The sequence below is a fragment of the Alligator mississippiensis genome, chromosome 15, assembly GCF_030867095.1.
Source record: "Alligator mississippiensis isolate rAllMis1 chromosome 15, rAllMis1, whole genome shotgun sequence".
Lineage (NCBI taxonomy): Eukaryota > Metazoa > Chordata > Crocodylia > Alligatoridae > Alligator > Alligator mississippiensis.
The window spans coordinates 21689331-21710499 of record NC_081838.1 but is presented as its reverse complement, the minus strand read 5'-3'; the positions used below and the strand labels follow the sequence as shown (position 1 = coordinate 21710499).

At 52.3% G+C, this 21169-nt stretch overlaps 1 protein-coding gene across 1 annotated transcript in view; it reads right to left on the bottom strand.

Annotated features, from left to right (window-relative positions):
• Positions 1 to 21169, bottom strand: part of LOC132245690 (NACHT, LRR and PYD domains-containing protein 12-like) — an 89973-nt gene that overhangs the window by 46885 nt on the left and 21919 nt on the right. The window lies entirely within an intron of this gene.

Genomic DNA, 21169 nt, shown 5'->3' with positions numbered 1-21169 from the left:
AGGCTTCCTGAAGAGGTACGGAGCTCCCAAAGCGCTTCAGAGCTGCCTCAGAGATCCAGCCACAGGGTATAATGGGGAAACAATAAAATATCTATAACTTTGTTGTTTTTTGTCTTATTTGGATGAAATTTTGAGGAGTGGTAGACTCTGCAGAGTGCATGAAGTCTGCCTAGCTGCAGGAAGATCAGTGTAGGAGTTTTGGGGAAATTGCACCCAAAATTCTTGAAAGCAAAAGTCATGTCACGTCTAGGCATTACAACATAGTGGGGTGAAAACTACAGGGACGGTAGCCTATGCTGAGGTCATAAAGCCTACCAAGTTTCAAGAAGATTGGTGAAGGGGTTTGGGGGAATGCCCCTCAAGCTGTGGACAAACAAAACTCATGCCATGGGTGACACTGTGTGTGTTAAGGTGCAGCTGGGTGACAGCTGCAGTGATGGTGGCCCCTGCTGCAGCCAGGAAGCCTGCCAGCTGTTGAGGAGATTGGTGCAGGTGGGTCATGGGCCCTGCACCCCTAGCTGCTGACAGACAAAATTCATGACATGGGTGTTTGTGAGAATGACTGTCTCTGTCTTGGGGTGTGGGAGACACTGCTGCAGGCCTGGCTGCTAAGCTACTGTGTTACTAGTTACCAGCCAATCATGATTCACTCAGGGTCCAGCTCAATACACAGGACCTAGCTAATGTAGCCAGTTAATTGCCATCAATTAGCACCTACAAAACTGAAGATAGGTGTGAAGGCGGCGTGCCGCCGTCACGGGCACAGACAGGGGACAGAGAGGATTGGGGGGCAGCAGCAACCCCTCAAGAAACCCCCGGGCCGAGCTACTTACCCTCGGGAGGGGCGGCAGCAGAGCCGGGACCGCGGCAGCAGCCGCCATTACACCCGCGTGAGCCAGCATTACGCCGGCTGTTTAAACAGCTGTTCCTGGCAAGGGGAACAGCTGAGCCAATCGCGGCAGCCACAGCGGCCGCCGCGGGGAAGTTTAAAAACCCCAGCAGACCCCACGGTAGGGGGGAGCCAGGGAAGGAGAGAGGAGATAGGCAGCACACCGGTGATGCTGCGGCTCCCCTGGAGCATACACCTCAGACAGGCAGCTCTGCCTCAGCTCAACAGCTGAAGCAAGAAATGAGAACCCTGGCAGGGGCAGAAGGAGTGGTCCCCAGGGTTTGCCAGGGCCAAAACGTTGTTCCGGGAAGTCTCCCCATCCCGGAGGAATATTATTTCTAACACCAGGGGAGGAAAAGGGAGACGACCCAAGCTAGCGGTGGGATCAGCAGGATCCTAAGGCAGGCTGACTTGAAGCAACCATCAGCCTTTGTCCAGATGGTCAGGAGCACCTACTGGCCGGCAGACCTGCGAATAGCAGCAAGGTACCATCTCACCAGCAAGTGATCGGTTGGTGAGTTGACGGGGTGTAGGGGTGGTGGAGCCCCGTGGAACAATGGAAACCTCAACCGTGAGTACACCCGCATCGGGGAAACCTCTCTGGTAGAAGAGCTCCACTGAACCCCTCCTTCGAATCACCCATAACATCAAAGTCGTGGCAGGCGGGACGAGGGGAAGGGGCTACCTGACGAAGGGTGTTACCGGACGTGAGGCCCACCAATGTCACAATAGGCCTGTTGAAAGGCTCTGGGTTAGGATCTGAGGGAAGATTGACAAGGGTGATACCATGGTGTGTGTCTGCAATAGGCCACCAGACCAGGAGGATGAGGTTTTCTTCAAACAGCTAGCAAAAGTTTTCCAATCACAGGCCCTGGTTCTAATGGGGGCCGTCAATCACTCTGACATCTGCTGAGAGGGCAATACGGAAGTGCACAAGCAATCAAGGAAGTTTTTGGAGAGTGTTGGGGCCTGAGGATGAGGGTTTGGGAAGCAGAGTAAGCACCCTGGACTTCACAAAAACAGACTTTGACACAGTCAGAGAAGTGATGGGTAGGATCCCCTGGGAGGCCAGTCTCAGGGGCAGAGGAGTCTGGGAGAGCTGACTGTATTTTAAAGAAACCCTATTGAAGGTGCAGGAACAAACCATCCTCATGTGCAGGAAGAATAGCAAATGTGGCAAGCAACCAGCTTGGCTTAGCAGACAACTCTTCAGTGAGCTAAAATATAAGAAAGAAGCTTACAAGAAGTGGGATCTTGGACAGATGACTAGGGACTAGTACAAGGATATTGCTCAGGCATGTAGGTATGGAATCAGGAAGGCCAAACTGCAATTGGAGTTGCAGCTAGCAAGGGATGTGAAGGGTAACAAGAAGGTTTTTTACAAGTGTACAGACTGGCAGCTTGGAAAGCAGCATCCGGCTGGTAAGTCTCTTGCAGGGGAAGAGGTGTGGGGGAGGGAAGGAGAAGGGAGGACAGATTGAGGCCCCTGCTGTGAGGGAGGGAGGGGCTGGGGCTGGGGCAGACGTTGCCCAGCCAGAGCAGGGCACAGGGCAGAGCAGGGCACAGGATGGACCACATGGCTCATCTCGGGGATGCCAACCAAGTGAAGACAGCTGAACCCCAAGAAGGCCAGGTAGGACACAGGAAAAGATTGGAGAATGTGGCCTGGATACGTGGGTTTGCGGGCAGTTGGCATATGCCTACCCGGGTTAATAATAATATGTTCCCAGCATGAGGAGGTACCACCTTAAGCATAAAAAAAGCACTCCCAGAGTTGGGGTGGGGCAACTGTTGGAGGGGACGGTACCCCAGTGAAAGAGAGACAGTCCCTGTGAAGGTGACACAGGGGCAAGGAAGTTGCAGGAGGCTCCAGAGGCCTGACTGGCAGCAACTAGACCATGACAGTCAGAGCACAGACCACTGAGGACAGCTGCAAGAGGCTCACCCACCAAACCCACGAACAAGCTAGAAGTTGCTCCAGTTCAAGACATCGAAGACAAGTTTTACCCCAATTCAGTAAGTAAGATGTCGCGGCGCACCTCGCTGCCCCGCTCCTAGAGAGGGGAGAACTGCTGGGGAAAAGCCTTAGCAGAGACAATGAGCACAGCTGCAGGTTGCCAGGGCAACTAATGGGAATCAGCTGATCCTGAGAGGGCAGGGCCTGGCTCCTATAAAGCCTAGAGCCAAGGCCAGGCTAGTAGTTCCCTGCCAGCAGCCAGAGGGGCAGAAGCTCCTGCAGTTAGGGTGGGAGGACAAGCCTAACAGCAAGTATAGCTCGTGAGAGCTCCAGAGGCTGGAGCAGTGATATTGGGTTACAGCCAGGAGGCTTATGTTGTTATGGCCCAGTGCCTTATGTTTGAGTTATAGCCAGGAGGCTCAAGTTTATGTTCAGGCTTTGATATTAGACCGGTGGCTAGGGTGAGGCTATAAGGGGTTGGAGGAGGCCTCATAGGGACCCCAGAGGGGTGGGGCCCCCAGCGCCTGAGGAGGGCACAGTGTACTCATAAGGGCCCACAGGGTGTGGGGCCCTAGTGCTAGTGAGGGCGCAGTATCCTTATCGGGGACTCACAAGGGAGTGAGGACTCCGGAGCCAGTAAGGGCGCAACTGGCGGGGTGCGTAGACCCCAGCTCCGAGGAGGGGCGTTTTGAGAAGCCCCAGCGCGGGCATGATGAGCCCCAGGAGGGGGCACTACCAGGAAGCCCGAACGTGGGTGTGGCGAGCCCCAGGAAGGGGGAGTACCCTTTAGAGAAGCCCAGCAGGGTACAGCGAGCCCCAGAGAGGGGGTGGCACTATTAGGGAGCCCCACGGGGCATAGCGAGCCCCAGAGAGGGGGTGCCATTATTAAGGAGCCCAGCATGTGCACAGTGAGCCCCAGAGCGGGGGCGATATTATTGAGAAGCTCGGCATGGGCATGTAAGGTCCCCGAGAAGGGAGACTATTGAGGAGCCCGAGACGGGCATAGCGAGCACGGCTGTAGACTAGTGCGGCAACAGCCCTCAGATAGGGGCCGGGTGCTGCAGTGGACCCCGATGGAAGGGGTTAGTAGTACAGCGCCACAGGAGAAAGGCAAGGTGCTGCGGTGGTCCCCGCCAAAAGGGGATAGCAGCGCGGAGAGCCAGGATCAGAGAGGGTAGCCGTGCGGTTGGCCTAAAGGACTGGAGACCCGCTAGGAAGTCCCGTAGCGGGCTAGATTATTTTAGAGAAGGCCCAGAGGGGGCTCGACGAGAGTCCCAGTGAGGGGCTGTATATTGGAGAGAGCCCGAGAGAGCGGGCTAGACTACAGAGGAGGCCCGGGGAAGTGGGCGTGTTGACAGACCAACGTCCAGTACATCAGCGAGGCTTGGGGCGTGGTATTAGGGGTGGTAGGAGCCACGCATAGCCCATAAGGCTAGGGTGCCTGGGGAGCACCCATCATACCGGGAGACCCCCCAGGGGGGTCCGGGAACACACGGGGACAGAGGTCCCAGGTAACCGTGCCCAGGGAGTTGTAAGGCAGCCTCCCAACATATATTAAACAGCAAAGACGTGGCGGGCGAGAATTTGAGGGTGCCCTTGGGCCGACTTGGCATGGTGAGGGGGCCATAAGGAGATCATGGCCCTCCTATAGGACCCTGCCGTGACATAAGAGATGGGGGCTAAGATCAGAGTAATTCTGAAGAAAGAAGGGTGTTTATTAGTAACCTCCTTCAACACGTGCACTGGTGAACTAGTAAGGATCAATTAAGAAGAGGACTTATACTACCAAGAGGTTAGCAGGAAGGTGGCAGAGTAAAAAGGACTTGACAGGTGAGGTTTGAAGATCTGACATCTCTGCTAGGTCCTGGTCTGGTATTTGGTTGCTTGATGCTGGGGCACAGGCTCATATGGAAATGTTCCCAGGGACTTAAGTATAAATAGGATTCCTTCCCGGTGCACCACAAGACACCTAGGGCATGAACTAGCCCTTATCCTCCATGTCTATCAAGACCTTTACAAGAGTGGCTTCCAAGTCCACAGTTCCTCTCAACATCTGAAGCACTTAAGAGCAGTGGGATGATTCTGGCCTGTCTCTCTATAGAAGAAGGTCTCCCCCAGTGAAGTGTCCAAAGGTTTCTCACCACAATATTCATCAAAAGTAACTTTCCCTCTGTAGACATGCAGAAACAAAGGGGCCAAAAATGTGACTTTGATGACAAATGTGATATTATTATTGCAGGAATCCAGTGACTCAGACATTTGTGAGGAGAGATTCTGTTATGTATCTGTCTGTCCACGTGGAGGTACATCCCTCTGCGCACTCCAGCCCCTCCAACACTCCCTGCATAGGCAGCAGGTCCCAGCTTGTGCCTACTCTCAACAGCTTCAGGAAGGAGAACTCCTAGCACATAGATGCTCCTACTTCACCAGGCAGCACTACTGTCTCCTACAATACACTCACTCATGGAAGTCTCCTTCAAGAGGCCAGGGAGGTGTACAAGGGTGATAGCATGGTGTGCAGCACAAGGACAATCAAGCCCCTTCTTGTCCCATCTGAGGGCACCCAAACACACCTAGTTCTCCAAGCTGCCAGAACAGGGCACAAGCCGCACTGCTGCAGTCCCACTTGGAGGGTGCGCTGGACCTGGCTTGCAGAACCCCTAAACTGCCACAAGTTCTCCACTGCACAGAGCCCCTTTCCTGGCCCAGAGAGATAATTAGTAGGGTTTGCACCTTGGGAAAGATCTTCTGAAGGCACACAGCATGGAAGGGGAGCTGCCACTGAGTGCTGGAGGGGAGTGCACGCCAAGAGGGGAGGGGAGTTGTTACCTGCTCTTGGGACCCAGGCACGCAGGGTAGCTTGGAATCAGAGCCACCAGCACGTTAGCTACACACGGGCAGGGAGGGTGCAACCATGCCATTGCACCTTCCTCACCGCCACTGAAGGTGGATACCACTTGTGAACACCAAACTATGCTGTTCTGGTGTGCACATGTAGCAAAACCCCCCGTTGTTCTTTTTTTTTTTTTCTTTTAAAATGCATTCCCTCCCCTTCTCCAACCATTTCTGACTTTTTCTTTCCCTCTCTATTCCAAATAGATAAGTATAAGTGAGCTAAGACATAGGACAAGCTTCAGCATTTTATTTTGGTAGCAAGTTGTGTTTGTTTTGTTTTTTCTCCTTCTTTATACTGTATAATTATTATGTTTATATTGATTTTTACTGGTCTATATTACTGTTTTACTGGTACTATATGATTTAGGCCTACATATGTAAGTTAGCATAAGTCATGTCAAGTGTCTGTTTTGTTTGTCAAGTCTCGATCCTGTCCCCAGGCCTGGTTGAGTAACCCGTGACTCACACCTACCCCTCTATGTAACTCGGTTCATGAATGAATGGGGATGAATGAGGGTGCTTGAGAGACAATGGCAGTAGGTCTAAAAATAGCTCCCTCTGAATGACCAAACCATCAAGACCAATACCTGGACCAACGACCCAGACCTTGGAAGCACCCTCAGCCTTCAATAGACAAAAGATGAGGCAACCCACCATTGTGCCAAGCTGCACATGCTCAGTAAGAACACCTGGAGCGCTCTGGAGCAGGACTGACCTTTCCTGGACAGGTGCTCCCCAGAGGAGATCACAGGTAGTCTGCCCTATAAAAGGGGTAGTGAAGACTGACTCCTTGGGATGTCCTCTCCATCTGGACCAGCACCATGCCACACCACCTATCCACCCAGAGGCCCTGCCAGCAACCCCCCTCTGCACAACACCTACTGGACAAGGACCCCTTTCCAGCCTGGATAGGTAGCAATCACCCCCCACCCTCTCTTCAGCCAAGGTGTTGGACTCTGCTTCTCTTCCCCACCTGTTATTTTGAAACCCCGAGTTGGGTTTTTGTCTGTTTCCTGACTGTTTCCTACTTGCCACCACTTATCTGCCCCCCCCCCCCAGTCTCTAAACTGTCAGCCTGTTTCCAGCCACAAGCTCCCATGTTTTTGCCTCTCTCTCTCTCGTTCCTGGCTGTCTTCTCCTTGCCACCACTTATCTGCCCCCCAGCACAATATGCAAGCTTCTCTCTAGTCCACTGGTTCTAATCTCAGTTCTGGCAGCTTTCACACTCTACACTTTATCTCTCTCACCTTAACTTTTCCCCAAGTATCCCAGGTACCCCAAGCACACACATACACACTGTACTTTCCAAGTTAGGAACTTACCTGTGTGTATGTGTAGGTGGGTTGTATGTGTGTGAACTGGTGAGTGTGTGTGGGTATGTATATATAATATATATGTATATATAATATATATATGTGTGTATGTATATATATGTATGTGTATATATATGTATGTATATATAAAAAATATATATATAAAATCAATCATTGTGTGCATGATATACAAATTAGTGATCTGTGTATGTGTACTGAGTGTGGGTTATTAACAATTGATTTTTGTCTAATTTTTAGTGTGTAGTGTGTATGTGCTTGAATTGATGATAGGTTTGCATGTGCCTAGGCTGGTTTGGATGTGTATGTGCCTGACCTGGTAGTGTGTGTGTGTGTGTGTGTGTGTGTGTGTGTGTGTGTGTGTGTGTGTGTGTGTGTGTGCACCTAGTTGATTTGTGTTTGTATATGTGCAATTGTGTCACACCCTCCTGTCTAACAGCGCAATATTGAGATCCTGAGAGTTGGCCTGACCCCACAGGGCAACACACAGACGCCTCTTCTTTGCCAGGGTTCCTGTGGGGCCTTCACCGCAATTTCAGCCAGACCAAACCCCAACACCTTCCAGGCCCGGCTTCCCCGCCTGGCTTCAGCGATTGGCCTCTACAGTTGAATACTCCACCATATTTCAAAAAGCAACCAGCAGGGCCAGCAGCTCCTGGAACCCATAAGGGAAAGAAACCAGAGAGAAGGAAGATATCATCATGGGAGCTGTTCACAAATATTGACCTGTGATCCTCAGGTGAAGCACAGACTAGGGGAGCCCGTCCCAGCACCCTGGTATTTCTAGAAGGAGGTGAGATTATTTGGGCAGCATCGTTTACATGGTCACGACAGACACAAACTCAGGAAAATAACGCAAGGATAGTAACATGACTTTCCTGTTTCTCTCTGTCCTCCCGTCCCTCCATCCGCCCCAGTACGCAGACTACAAAATGGCCTCCTCTCACACGTTCCAAGTGGCCTCCTTTGCCAAAAATCGCTAGACATCCCTACCCCATTGCATTGTGAAGACTTTTAAAGGCCTGGAGACAGACATTCGTAACTCTGCTGGACAGGACAGGGGAAAGTGCATGTTAGTGTCAGCAAACGCTAAATGTAAGGACCGTTAGTCAGCGGCCATGTCTACACAAGCAGCCGACGGTGCTGTTGTCACTGTGCAGTCCCAATGCCACACGGTTATTCTTAGCTGCTACTGTGCAGTGGTGTCGGCATCGCGGTTCGAGCCCAGCGATGCTGTTGCCATATCGATGAGCTACAGTGCAGCACCCTGTTGCTGCGGTCACACAGCATCTTCTGTAGACGTGCCCAGTGTGAAGGGAAACTAGCGGTTGCGATCGGTCACACGTCTGGGGTTCATGCCCTCTCCAAGGCTAGGGATGTGCCTAGGACCTGCACAGCTGCTCCAGCCCTGCCCTGCTTGCTGGCTCTCCAGCCCCCATCTAGGCCAGCGAGGACGGGGTGGAGGAGGGCCTTGCACTGTTCCCTCCAGCCCCCAAATCCCCTCTCCGCTCCTTATCAGAGCCCAAGCCCCGTCCACCCTGCAATCCTGTGCAGTTCCTTCCTTAACGAAGAAAACTGAGACTTACTTTCCTCCGGGCCCCAAAACTCAGGCGGTTTGATTCAGGAGCAAACCCCACCCAAGTCGGAAAAAGAAAGTAACTGGAACCATAGGGTGGGGAGGGCTGGTCTCAAGCTCCATCATAATAATGATGAACATTTTAACCCCATAATTGCCCAATTCCTGCAGAGAGGGGACTCTGTCCCCCTCTGTGGCCTGGTCTATCGTGACCTCCCCCTGGCCTAGGAGTGCAGTCCTCCGGCAGGGGCTTGAGCCCCGGTCGAGGTTGATGTTTTCCCCACTGGGGGGTCAGCCTCAAACAACACCTCATAGGCACTGCGTGGGCAGGCACGGAGCCCCCGCTCCCCCCTGCCACAGACTCAGGGGTTCGAGTCCTACCCCCCCATCGAGGGCTGAGGGGGCAGGTGTGGGGGCAAGCATCACAGCTGCCCCCTGGAAGGAACTGGGGCTGGGGGCCGCCTTCCCCTCGCACGGCCCCTCTTGCTCATCCTCCAGGGGTTAGAAATCCCAGTGCTGGGCAATTTCCCAACCCCGCAGTGAGCAAGGTCCCCCCAGCCCTGCACAGGGGCTGTTCCCCCCCCAGGCAGGTGGGAAGGGCAGTGACAGCCCTGCCCCAGGGGTCATGGGGGGGTGTGAGGGAAAATGGCTCCACAGGCGGGCCGGGCGTCCCTGTGCCAGGGACACTGAGAAACCCACATCCTTCCTCCCACCACCCCTGCACGGACCCCAGGGCACCAGGGATGCTGTTCCCCACACTGCTGCAGCTGTGGCTGGGGGCAGGGCCACAAGGGCACCAGCTAGGTCCTCTGCACCCACACCTGCTCCCACTCCTTTATTCCCTGTGGATGAGACGCTTCTTACGAAGGACCCTGTGACCCAGCACCGAGGCCTTGTCCAGGATCTCTGGGTGGATCCTACATGCTGGTATCATGTCTTTGTCCCACCCCGTGTGCAGGGCTGGGCACGCACCTGCTTAGCAGCTCATGCAGCCCTGATCAGTCAATGTTTCACCAGTCCTCGCCCTGTTCACACAGAGAGGTCCCCCAGGCACTGCCCTCGGGGCCCCTCAGGGCCACCCAATGTGGTGCCAGCCGCTGCTGTGTCCCCAGCGACTGGCTCCTGAGGGTATCGCTGACCCTCCCCACATGGACACGCACCGACTCCGCCGCATTACACTTATGACACAATTCAGTGGTGAATTGCACAACTTCAGACCAGCCACTTGTACAATGTAATTCTCACACTATAGAAGTGTCCATCTAGAGAGAAAGACCCAACCAGCAACAATGCTAGTGCTTGAAAGTGTCACAACTTTCTAGTTGGTTCCTGCCCGGCTTTCACATGCCCATGGACAGGGCCTCCGGAAAGTGCCTTTCTCCACACAAGGGGAAACGTGTCTTGCACATGTCTTCCTGCACAGAGCCACAGGTGTATCAGCCACACTGACACACAGGCACACACATGTCCCCATGCACCATGACACTCACCCACACGGACATGAAACACATGCACTCACATACATGTGCACTCCCCTCCACACACAGATGCACATGCACATAAGGATTATGAAACACACACACACGCACATACATACATGCCTACACATGCACATGCAGAAATGCTTGTGCACGCAGGGACCAATCTATACGCATGCATGGCCCAGCCCATGACCCCCCGGTGGTCTGGGGCCGGGAAGCGCAGTGTCTGGGGCAGGGTCTGGCTGTGCCACCCGCAGTGCCCAAGGATTGCGAGCGAGGGGCTTCCAGCATTGATCAGTCCTGGTTTTAGGCAGCCAAAAGCCTGTGTGTGTGGTGGATTTTCATCAATTAATGACTAAAACATCAACTTATAACTACAGTAAAAACTCTGTTACCTGGCATCCCCCGGGAATGGGGGAAGCTGAATAACAAAAAATACCGTTAAATTGAGTGGCCCCAGCCGCCACTTCTCATGCTGCATCTGGGGCGTCCGTCCGCCACTTCCGCAGCATCACCGCCCCTCCCACTGAATCGCTGCCCTTCCTGCAGGGCCCTGCGGAGCAAAGAGGCGTGTCCCGCACAGCCCTGCACAGCCTGTTATGCCCCCGGGCTGTGGGGGCTCGGCAGCACAGGCTGCTTTGCCCTGAGCCATGGGGGGCTTGGAGAAACTGGAAGTGTCATGGTGAGCACTTCTGGTTTCACTTTATCTTACAAGCCAGCATGCTGGTTAGTGGAGCATGCCGGCTTGTAAGATGCCAGATAACAGAACTTGTACTGTAAATACAATTTTTAACAGTTTTTCTGGCACATTTGTGTCCCAGGTAGAGGATATTGATTTCATATATAAATATCTCATTTACCAAACCTCAGTTGTTAGAAGTCCGGCATTGTAGTTTGCTATAGTGTGGTGAAATACATTTCTCCTTCACCAGCTGATTAACTTTTTGCTCATCTCTGTATCAAGCTGCATTAAGGCAGCAGCTTGCATGTACTGAAACGCATGCACCAGCACCGAAGATTGATTTAAAATAAAGGTAACATTTTGGATACAGAATTTTTTTTCAAAACACGCAGAACAATTACAACTAACTCCTGTATTAAACACTGTTATTAACTGCTGTAGTATTAGTGGTATGAACTGTGGTTAGTGAACTGAACCAAATATTTCACATCACCCTGGAGAAAATCTTCTACAGTACCGGAAGAGGGGATGACTTGAGCTTAAATTACTAGTTACTGAATTCTCTTTAAAATTACAAATTTTTACCTATGTTGTTCGAAATTTTTTACCCCCTTTCAGGTTTTTAGGACTCAAAAATCTCATCTTCCTCCCCCTCCTCCTCCCCACAGGCATAGACAGGTTGCTGTGTGCCACAATGGGGGTGCGGGGGATGGGTACACCTGCAGCCAGGCCTGCATCCTGGTGAGTGAGGCTGGCAGGGGAAGGTCTAATTTAAAAATAACCCAAAATCTAACTTAAAAATCCCAAAATCTATGTAATTAAACCATGTTGATGTGTCAGAACTAATGACTTGAATTGACTCAAGTCAGATAAGTGACTTGACTTGAGCTTCACATATCAACAACTCAACTAGAGTCTTTACTCCCAAATGACTTGATGTGAGTCCCAATTTTTGTGACGTTACAGCCCAGCTATAGGCTGGAAAAGGAAAACTAGCTTCCCTGCTTCTTCAGCTCCCAATTGATGTCTCAGCCTTGAACCAACCCAAATGAAGAAAATGCTCTTTCAGCCCCTGCAGCAGAAGCTGCTGGTGGTAAAACCTGGTCTAGCACGTCAGCAACTCCGGATCCGGGCGTCGTGCTAGTGACGTCCGCCAGCTCAGTGCTGTGACTGGCTTTAAAACACCCTCGCAAACATGGGCTGCTTGAATGGTTCACCGCCAGCCCTGAAAAGTGTCATGGCAGCATGACTAATGGGTGACGAGGAGATGTCCGTGTCATCACTGCATTTTCCTCTTTGTAGTTGGGCATCGGCCGTGGTGCTTTGGGTTAAGATTCTTGGCAAGGAAGTGAAGTGCATTTTAGCACTTGATAAACACTTTTCTTTGTCGGTATAGACCAGGTTGGGGGAACAATTCCACATGTCGCACAGCACTTGGGTGCCCTGCTCCTAAAGAGGGGAAACTGCTAGGGAAAGAGCCCGAGCAGTGAGTAAGGAGCCCAGCTGGTGGTCACCAGGGCAACTAGAGTAGTTAATGACCCACACCTGCCAGCAGTCAGCTGACTGAAGGGGGCAGGGCCTGGTACATATAAACCCCAGGGCTGAAGCCAGGCAGGCAGTTCCCTGCTGGAAGCCAAGGAGGGAAGGAGATCTTTCAGAGAAGAGGGGAGACACCTGACCACAGGAGCAGCATCTGACACTGTAGTGGGATGAAGTGTTCCCTGGTAGGCTTGAATGATGTTTTAGCCAGGCAGCTTTAATTTATGTTACAGCCCAGGGGCTTGTGTATTGTTGCTGCTTAAAGACCGGTGGTTTGGGTGAGGCTATTAGGGGTTGAAGGAGGCCTCATAGGGGACCCACAGCAGTGTGGGGACCCCAGTGCCAGCGAGGTTGCAGCATTCAGGGTGCACTGACCCCAGCCCCAGAAAGGGGGTAGTTGAGAAGCCCCAGAGAGGGGGCATTGATGAGAAGCCCCAGTGCGGGTGTGGTGAGCCCCAGAGAAGGGGGCAGTGGCACTGTGAGAGGCCCCAGAGAGGACAAGGGGGGCCAATTATAACAAGGCCCTGACCGAACAACGTCAATTCCAGCGGCAAAGCTTGAGGCATGGTAAAGGGGTGGTTGGAGCCATGCATAGCCCAAAAGGCTAGGGTGCCCCTGCAGCACCCATTGCAGAGCGGGACCCACAAGGGGTCTGGGATGCCACGGGATTAGATATTACAACAAACCATGCCCAAGAGGACGTAAGGCAGCCTCCCATATATTTATACTCCATCAAAGACATGGGAGGCGAGAAGTGAGGGTGCCCTTTGGGCCAACTTGGCATGGGTAGGGGGCCTTGGGGAGATCACAGCCATCCCACAGGACCCCGCGCCATGACACCACACATTAAAAAAAATGATAGATTCCTGTTAAAACTTTATTCGTCACAGCTTGTCCTTACCTAGGGCTTGTATATTTGCTTACACTCGCAATAAAACTCCCCATGACATAGCCAGAGCACTCTTCCCCCTTCCTTCCTGCCAAACCCACCTCACTAAAGCCATACAGCCCACTGGCCCCTAACAAGCCATGGTTTCTGCTCTTGTATCTGCAGCTCCGGCCTTGTGTGCCACCATCTTTTTGTTAAAAATCTGGACAGGACACAGGAGGAGTTCATGTTTACATCCTGGTAAATGTGCAAAGGGGCTGAGAAAGGCCATTTGACTGAAGTAGCCAGGACCATTCCAATGCAAGGAGGTGGTAGTGATTGAGCAGGTGGTTATTTTTTTTCCATGAGCTAGAGAATAAACCTCTGTTCTGGGGTGAGAATCATAAATACTCATAATTTGAGAGCTGAGCTAATTGGAGCTCAGGCAGAGAGACTGAGGCAGGACTCTGGCAGCATGCAGGAGAGCTCGGTGGATCATCCAGATGAAGGAGGACACGTGATGACCTCTGACTTCCACAGACACCAGGTTGCAATACCTGTGATGCCTCTGCATCCAGTAGTAGAGACTAGGGCTGTGTGAGGCTTTGGGTGGTGATTCGATTTGAAGGAGATTCGGCCCAATTCAGTGGCTGAATCTCCAAATCTGAATCAAATCAGGAGACAAATTTAAAGGTCTGAATCGATTCAAAGCCCTCTGAATCTTCAGAAATTTGCAGCGGACTAGGAGCTGCTAAGTACTAGGTGTGGGGAGGTGGGGCAGGGGAAGTGGCGATGGGACCATAGTGGGACCCCTGCCAACCCCCCCGACCCCCACAGTCCCCCATCGATGCCTCTGCGCACCCCAGTTCCTAGTATTTAAAAAAAAGCCCCAGTGCTCACCAGGTGCTGATGAGTGTGTGGGGGGGGCGGGGCGGGGAATCCCCGCTGCCTCCCATTGCCCAACACTGCATGGGGGGGCTTATATATAATTATATAATAATATATTATATAATTATAATATATAATTTGATTATATTAAATTTATACCTTAGCCTATGCTGTATTATTTCATTTTAACTTGATACATTTTTAAAAAGAAAAACTATGTATATTTCAATTTTAAAAATCTTATTTAAATAAAAAATCCATGTTTTTCTTTCAAAAAAAAGAATCCACATTTTCTATGCACCCTGTCTTGTGCACAGGGGAGCGACTGCTCCTGACAGGAGGTGGGAGCTCCCAAGAGTGATCAGTCTGCTCCCAGAGCAGCACATGAAGCTCCTCTGAGGCCACACTGAGCACTGACTTGAGTCCAGCCTGTGCCCAACCTTGTGGGTGTCACAATGGGCATCACAAGCGGGACCCAGGAGCCCTAAAGGTGGATTTTAGGGAGGGAGCAGAAGCTGCTTTGCCCTGAGGAGCTAGGGCAGGGGAGAGAAGAGTGGACAGCACTGGAGACATGTCTCATCAGCTAGGATCTAGGTTTGCAATCCACCACAGAAAAGTGCAGTAAAACCTGGATTTCCTCATTTTAAGGAAAATAACTCATATTTTCTCCTTTTAGGGAGAAAAACAGGAAAGACGGGGTTCCCCTTGCAGGCTGGCAGAGTTCCAGCCTGCAATTGGCTGCAGGGATCAGGCAGGGGTGTCATGAATGTGCGTGTGCACACGTGTACATGTCAGCCACACAGCATGAGAGCAGCTCCTGCAGGTAAGTCAGGAGGGGGCAGGGGGAGGATTGAGGCCCCGTAGGGAGGGGGGGAGGGAGAGATTTGGGCATGGCTGGGGATGCTGCCTGGCTGGGATGGTGTGTGAGGCCCAGGATGCCTGGGAACATGTCCCAGGCAGGGGGCAGGACAGAGCCTGGGCAGCTTGTCTGGGTGGTGGCGGTGAGGGATGGGTCATCACTGCTGCATACACTCCCAGGGATGGGCAAAGGGGGCACGTGCCCCTAAGATTTGTGCATGGGATGGGTTTGAATGTAGGCTGGGGGTTGTGGGCTTGGGGCTCCCTGCTCTCCTGTCCTCCCCCAGGGACCTCTTTGACCAAGCAGGCAAGACCTGGCGCAGAGCGGGGAGGCTCCAGCCGTGTCACCTGTGAAAGAAAGGGAGCTGGGCTTCGGCCTCCCCTCTGGCCACAGCAGCCAGGGTCTTCTGTAGGTGGCAGCCAGGGCTTGGGTACAGCTCGGGGTTCAGAAGGTACTTAGCCCTGGGAGGGAAGGGGGCAGGGGAAGCTCTGATTTTCCATGATAAAATGTCAAACACCAAAATATATGGGTATTTAGAATTTATCTTATTGCAGTGATTGAGGCACTGGTAAGTTTCCAAACTGCTTTAAAATTATAAATATATTAAGAAAACATTGTATTCAACTGATACCAGTATGTATGCGGCATTTCATTTTAATTGCAGAAAAACATGGATTTTGGTTTTTTAAATCAGAGAATTGACCATCACTTTTAATCAGAGAATTTGTGATGTTTAAATGGATATCTAATGCACGTGATTGTGGGGCCAATCCTGCCCCACAATCCTGCCCCTGCACCACTCCTCCAGCACACCCTGCAAGTTTGGGCATCACAGAGGTAGAAAGATTACAGAGCAGGGCCCCATTCTGTCACAGCCCATCTCCTGCCAGGCCCATGGGGCCAGGCGGGCATGCCAGCCCGTGTTCTGAGGCACTGCAACATCCTGGCAGAGCAAGCCTGGAAGTAAATGTTTGAGAGGAATTGGGAAAGTCTTTTTGCTCCCTTTTCATGGCTGACAAAGGGAGGCTATTTTGTGTGATTCAGGCTGAAGGAAGCACCCCAAGATCTCATGGTCAGTTAAGCACCCTCAAGATCTACAAAGTGGGTTGTTCAGCACAGGAGAACTCCCTACTAGCCTGCCACAGAAACAGCCTGAACGGGTGGGATCCATGGCCACAGAACAGGGCCAAAGGTGGCAGAGAGCAGAGCCAAGGTCAATGCTGGGCTAGATACATGCAAGGAAGAGGGACCTGTTCATGGCTGTTGATGGTGAAGAGATGTCAGAGGAAACATCTAACCCCATGATGGTAGGTGCCAAGGAGTGATGAATAGGGGTATGGAGTTCTTGGGTTCTGCAAAGCTGGGAAGTGCCTGCTGGGGGTGGCCTTGGGGAAGTGACAGCCTGGGCAGGAAGGGTCTGGGCTCAAAAGTGCAGGGCTGAACCCAGCCCTGTGCTCCCTGGGGGAGGCAGTGGCCCTAGCAGCAGGGGAATCAGCTCACCCTCTTCTACTCAGCCCCGGCCACAATCCCCCCTGCCCCTCATCTCCACTGCGCCCGTCCACTCATGTAATGCACAATACCCCACTCCTGACAGCCCCTTCAGCATAACAGTAGAAACTGCCATAAACAGCAACAGTCAGAACAAGTTGTCACAGACCCGGCGCCTGCTCCACTCTGCACATAGCCCAGTGTCCTGGGTACTTACAGGGTCCATCCCCACAGCCAGTCACAGCCTTTACTGGTCCTTAACAGCCTGCCCTGGTGCAAGCATGGGGAGAAGAGGCTGAGTGTGAGGATGGATGAACCGATCCTGCCAGCTGAGACGGGAGCAGAGCAAACGTCCATCTGCTTGGGCTGGTGGCAAAGGTTCAACCAGGTTTATTTGGTACAAAGCATCTCTTCAATGGGTCAGCAACAATTACTTCTGGATGCTTCTGGAGAGGTCCTTGCCCAGCTCATAGAGGGAGGCCCCTGACCAAGGACACCACTGCATAGGTCAACAGGTCCCCTTTGATACATTGACTAAACAACTTGCATTTCTGTCACACACATCCTGTACCATGTACCCAACAGAACATTTTACAAGGTTGTCGGATTGCGCATGCAAATCATTCTCCTCCATGCAAAGCATCCATGAAAATATTCAAAATGCAGGACCAGGACAGGTCCCACTCACTATCTTCTCCCAGTTAGACATTGAGCCATTGATGATCCAGCCTGTTGGGTGTCTAGTACCCAGAAGTCCTTTCATCTCAGCCAATGACCTATGGGAATGCAGGCGAGCCAGAGGGGAGACTGGGTGTTGGCTCATGGACCTCTGATGTCATAATGTGCAACAATCACTGGCCAAGTCACTTACATCACAAAGCCCTGGCATGAGGTCACCAGGAAGACCGAACCCCCAACTGGCCCTCTGCTGTGGTTGGACCCCATTGGCTCTGGCTGCAGCTGTGCCTGGCAAGTCTCTGGCTGTAGGCGAAAGAGATCCCGGGACATGGAGAGCAGCGTGTGCTGGAGCTGCCTGTGGCGGGCCCTGACCTGCTGCTTCTGGCATCAAGAGGACAGGTGGCAGCCACGAGGCAGGGCTTGGGGTAGCTTGGGGGTGTGGGGGAAGGGGGCGTCTGTCTCCCTGGGCTGAGATGAGGGGCAGCAAAGGTAGGAGGAACCTTCGCACAGTCTGGCCTGCTCCAAGAAATGTGCCCAGCAGCCCTGCCCAGACCACCGAGGCCCTGACACACACAGGAGACATTGGTCTGAACTAATCCCCATGGATCACCCCTTCCCTACCGCCTGTCTCTCCAGTTGCCAGTCTGTGTGGCGCATCAGTCACTGTCCCTGGTCACAACCTGGGACAGACCCAGGGTTCACATAGCAAGGCCCAGTCTCCTGGCACTGCCAGTCCCTGCTCCTCGCTCTCTGCCCAAACATCTCTCCTGAGCTCCCACCTGGGGCCTTTGGAGGGCACTGGGGGTGCCTCATCCCCTCAGCTGCTTATCACCCTCCCTCTCTGCTTGCCCGGCAGACCTGTGGAGGAGAGTGTCCAAAGTGAATACCCAGTAGCAGATTAGTATTCATGGGAGCTGCAGCTCTCAAACATCACCAGCAGCACCCTGGCAAGAGCCCAAGCTGAGCCTGGAGGACTTCTACATTTCCATGGACACCCTCACAGACCTGGACAACGTGCGCACGATCTTTGCCTGGTTTCAGCAGCAAGACAATGGTCCTTGGACCAGTACTCTTTAATTGATTCATCAGCAATTTGGATAAAGGTGTTGAAAGCACCTTGTCCAAATTTGCAGATGACACTAAACTATGGGGCATAGTAAACACACTGGAGGGCAGGGAGCGAATTCAGGCAGATTTGGACAGATGGGGGACACGGGCAAATCAGAATAGGATGTAATTCAACAAGGATAAATGTAAGGTGTTGCATCTGGGGAGAAAGGATCTCCAACGCACCTATAGACTGGGGGGGGGGGGGGGCAGTGTGGCAGAAATGCCACCGTCTTTGTCTCTCTCCAGAAACCTGTCCCGTTCAGCTTGGGACACTGGGGTTGAATTCCTAAGGGAGGGGAGATTTTCCTCCCTGCCGTGACAAAAGCCTGGTGCCAAGGGGGTGGTCCCTCTGGTCACCTCAGTGGGGGAGGGAAAATCCCCTGTTCATCTGCCCAGGTAACCAGTGATGCTTTTTAAATTGGTTGGCTAATTACCAACACTGCTGGCTTCTATTGGACTCGGCTGCTGAGGTCAGAAAGGCTATACAAGTGCCTGGTCCAAGAAGAAGGAGGAGAAGCCATTTTTCCAGCATGACCCAAGCATCAGGACACAGGGAGAGAGTCTGATCCAATGGAAACGCTCTCTCTCTGGAAACCTCCGAGCCAGATCTGTACCATCTTCTGAATGATACTTGTAAGTATTTCTAGAGAGCTAGTCAGCTCTCAGTGATGCATTTGCGTATCAAACGGCTACCTCAGCCAGACTGTTTTGCTTAATGGTAATCCCTTGATAGTGCTCTACCTCTTACTCTATTCTACCTCATCCTGTCGGGAGCAATAAAGTTCTCCTTTGTGACTGGTGTAGGAGACTTATTGAGGGGTGGGTTTAATTCTGCCTAGGACGCCCTTTGGGTCAGCGGACTAAGGGAGACTATCCTCTTTGGCCCTTGACTTGGGGAAGTGCCCCAAGTTCTTGTATTGGGTTGAGTACCTGTAGGACTATTAGGCCTGTGTTTCCCCGAGGACACAGAACCCAGACAGTACCTTCTCGGGGTGGCGACAGCACACATTACCCCCGGACTCTGCGGTTGGGCTTGAAAGGGGGTTTGCCAGGGCTTTGGCGCCCCTGGAGAGACATGTGGAGTCCAAAAGGTGGATGGGTATGGTGAGGTGGGAGGCTCAACGTAGGAGCTCCCCCTACTGGCCCACCACAGGCAGCTTTCCGAGCACCACAGCAGTGGAAAGAGATCTCAGAGTCCAGGTTGACGCAAACATGAATATGATTTGCCAGTGTGATGAGGTAATAAGGAAGGCTAACCGCACTGTTTCTTGCATCAGCAGGAGCATCACAAGCAGGTCTAGGGAAGTGATAATTCCCACCTATGCAGCATTGGTGAGGCTGCAGATGGAGTACTGCATCCTGTTTGGGGCACTGCACTTCAAGAGGTATGTGGATAACCTTGAGAGGGTTCAGAGAAGGTTGAGGGCCTACAGGTATAACCCGGGTACACCCAAGGGTGTGCCCTATTCTCAATAGGATGGTATGGGTAGGCAGTAGGGGGTGATGTGAGAGGGATACCAGAATTTCGAGCAGACCCCTCTTTCCTCTATAGAGTTAGCCCAAGCCCCAAACTTCTTAACTGTATACAATCTTTTGAGTTATAATATACATAAACATAAAACTAAATATTATATACATATGTTTACACAGTGAACATTAACCAATAACCAAAGTCAAACCCTAAATAACACTATTAACCCATCACAATACAACATTAGCAGAGGCATGACCAACAGATCGATGGAGGTGATGCTCCCCCTCTATGCGGCATTAGTCAGGCCACAGGTGGAGTACTTTGTCCAGTTTTGGGCGCTGCACTTCAAAAGGGACACGCTACAAGGAGAGGTTGAGAGATCTGGATCTCTTCAGCCTTCACAAAAGACAGCTGAGGGGTGACCTTTTCGCCGCCTATAAATTTATAAGGGGAGGACAGCAGAGAATTGGAGATGCACTGTTTACCAGAGCGCCCCAGGGAGTAACCAGAAATAATGGGTGCAAACCAGTGGAAAGTGGATTTAAGTTAGACATTAGGAAGACATTTTTTACAGAAAGGGTGGCCAGAGTCTGGAATGGGCTGCCAAGAGAGGTGGTGCTGTCACCTAACTTGGAGGTCTTCAAAAGGAGGCTTGACAATCACCTGGCTGGGGTCATCTCAGCTCGGCCCTCTTTGCTGCCAGGGGCAGGGGGCAAACACAGTGATCCAGTGGGTCTGTGACAGGGAACCCTGACCCTGTCACAAGGAAGAAGGTGTGCCCCCATAAGGCCAGAACCTTCTGGGCCCGGAGGGCTGGTGAGGAATGGGTTAACTGCAGAACTGGGAGGGATAGTTAGATGACCAGAAGAGGCAGGACTATAAAAACCCTGGGTTGAATGGCAGTAAATGGGGCGGGGGGTCAGCAGCCGGAGGGGAAGCAGTGCCCCTGAGAGCTCCAGGAAGAAGTCTAGGGAGCAGTCCATGGCAGGAACGGGGAAGCTATGGAAGCCCCTGCAAGCTGATGACTGCATCCACAACCAGGACTGTAGCCAGCGGTGCAGAGCCAAGACTCGAAGAGAGTTCATGTAAGCGGACCCGCTGCATTGATTAAGCACATGCAGTTATTATTATTGTTTGTGATTACTGAAAAACTGGCGGTTTGGGTGAGGATATTAGGGGACAGAAGATGCCTCATTTTGGGGACCCACTCCAGAGTGGGAGTCCCGGTGCCAGTGAGGGCACAGCTTTTGGGGAGCACAGCCCCAGCTCCAGTGAGGTGCAGAGTGCAATAGGGCTGCAGAGAGCCCAAGTGCCAGCAACTTGGGACGACACAAACCCTGGCACTCAAGGGACAATCTTAAAAAGGCCAGGGAGGCCTGGTGCACCTTGGGGGTACAGGTATATTGTTTTGTTTTGTTTGGACTGGTGGGGTCGCACGCTGGTTTTGAATGTGC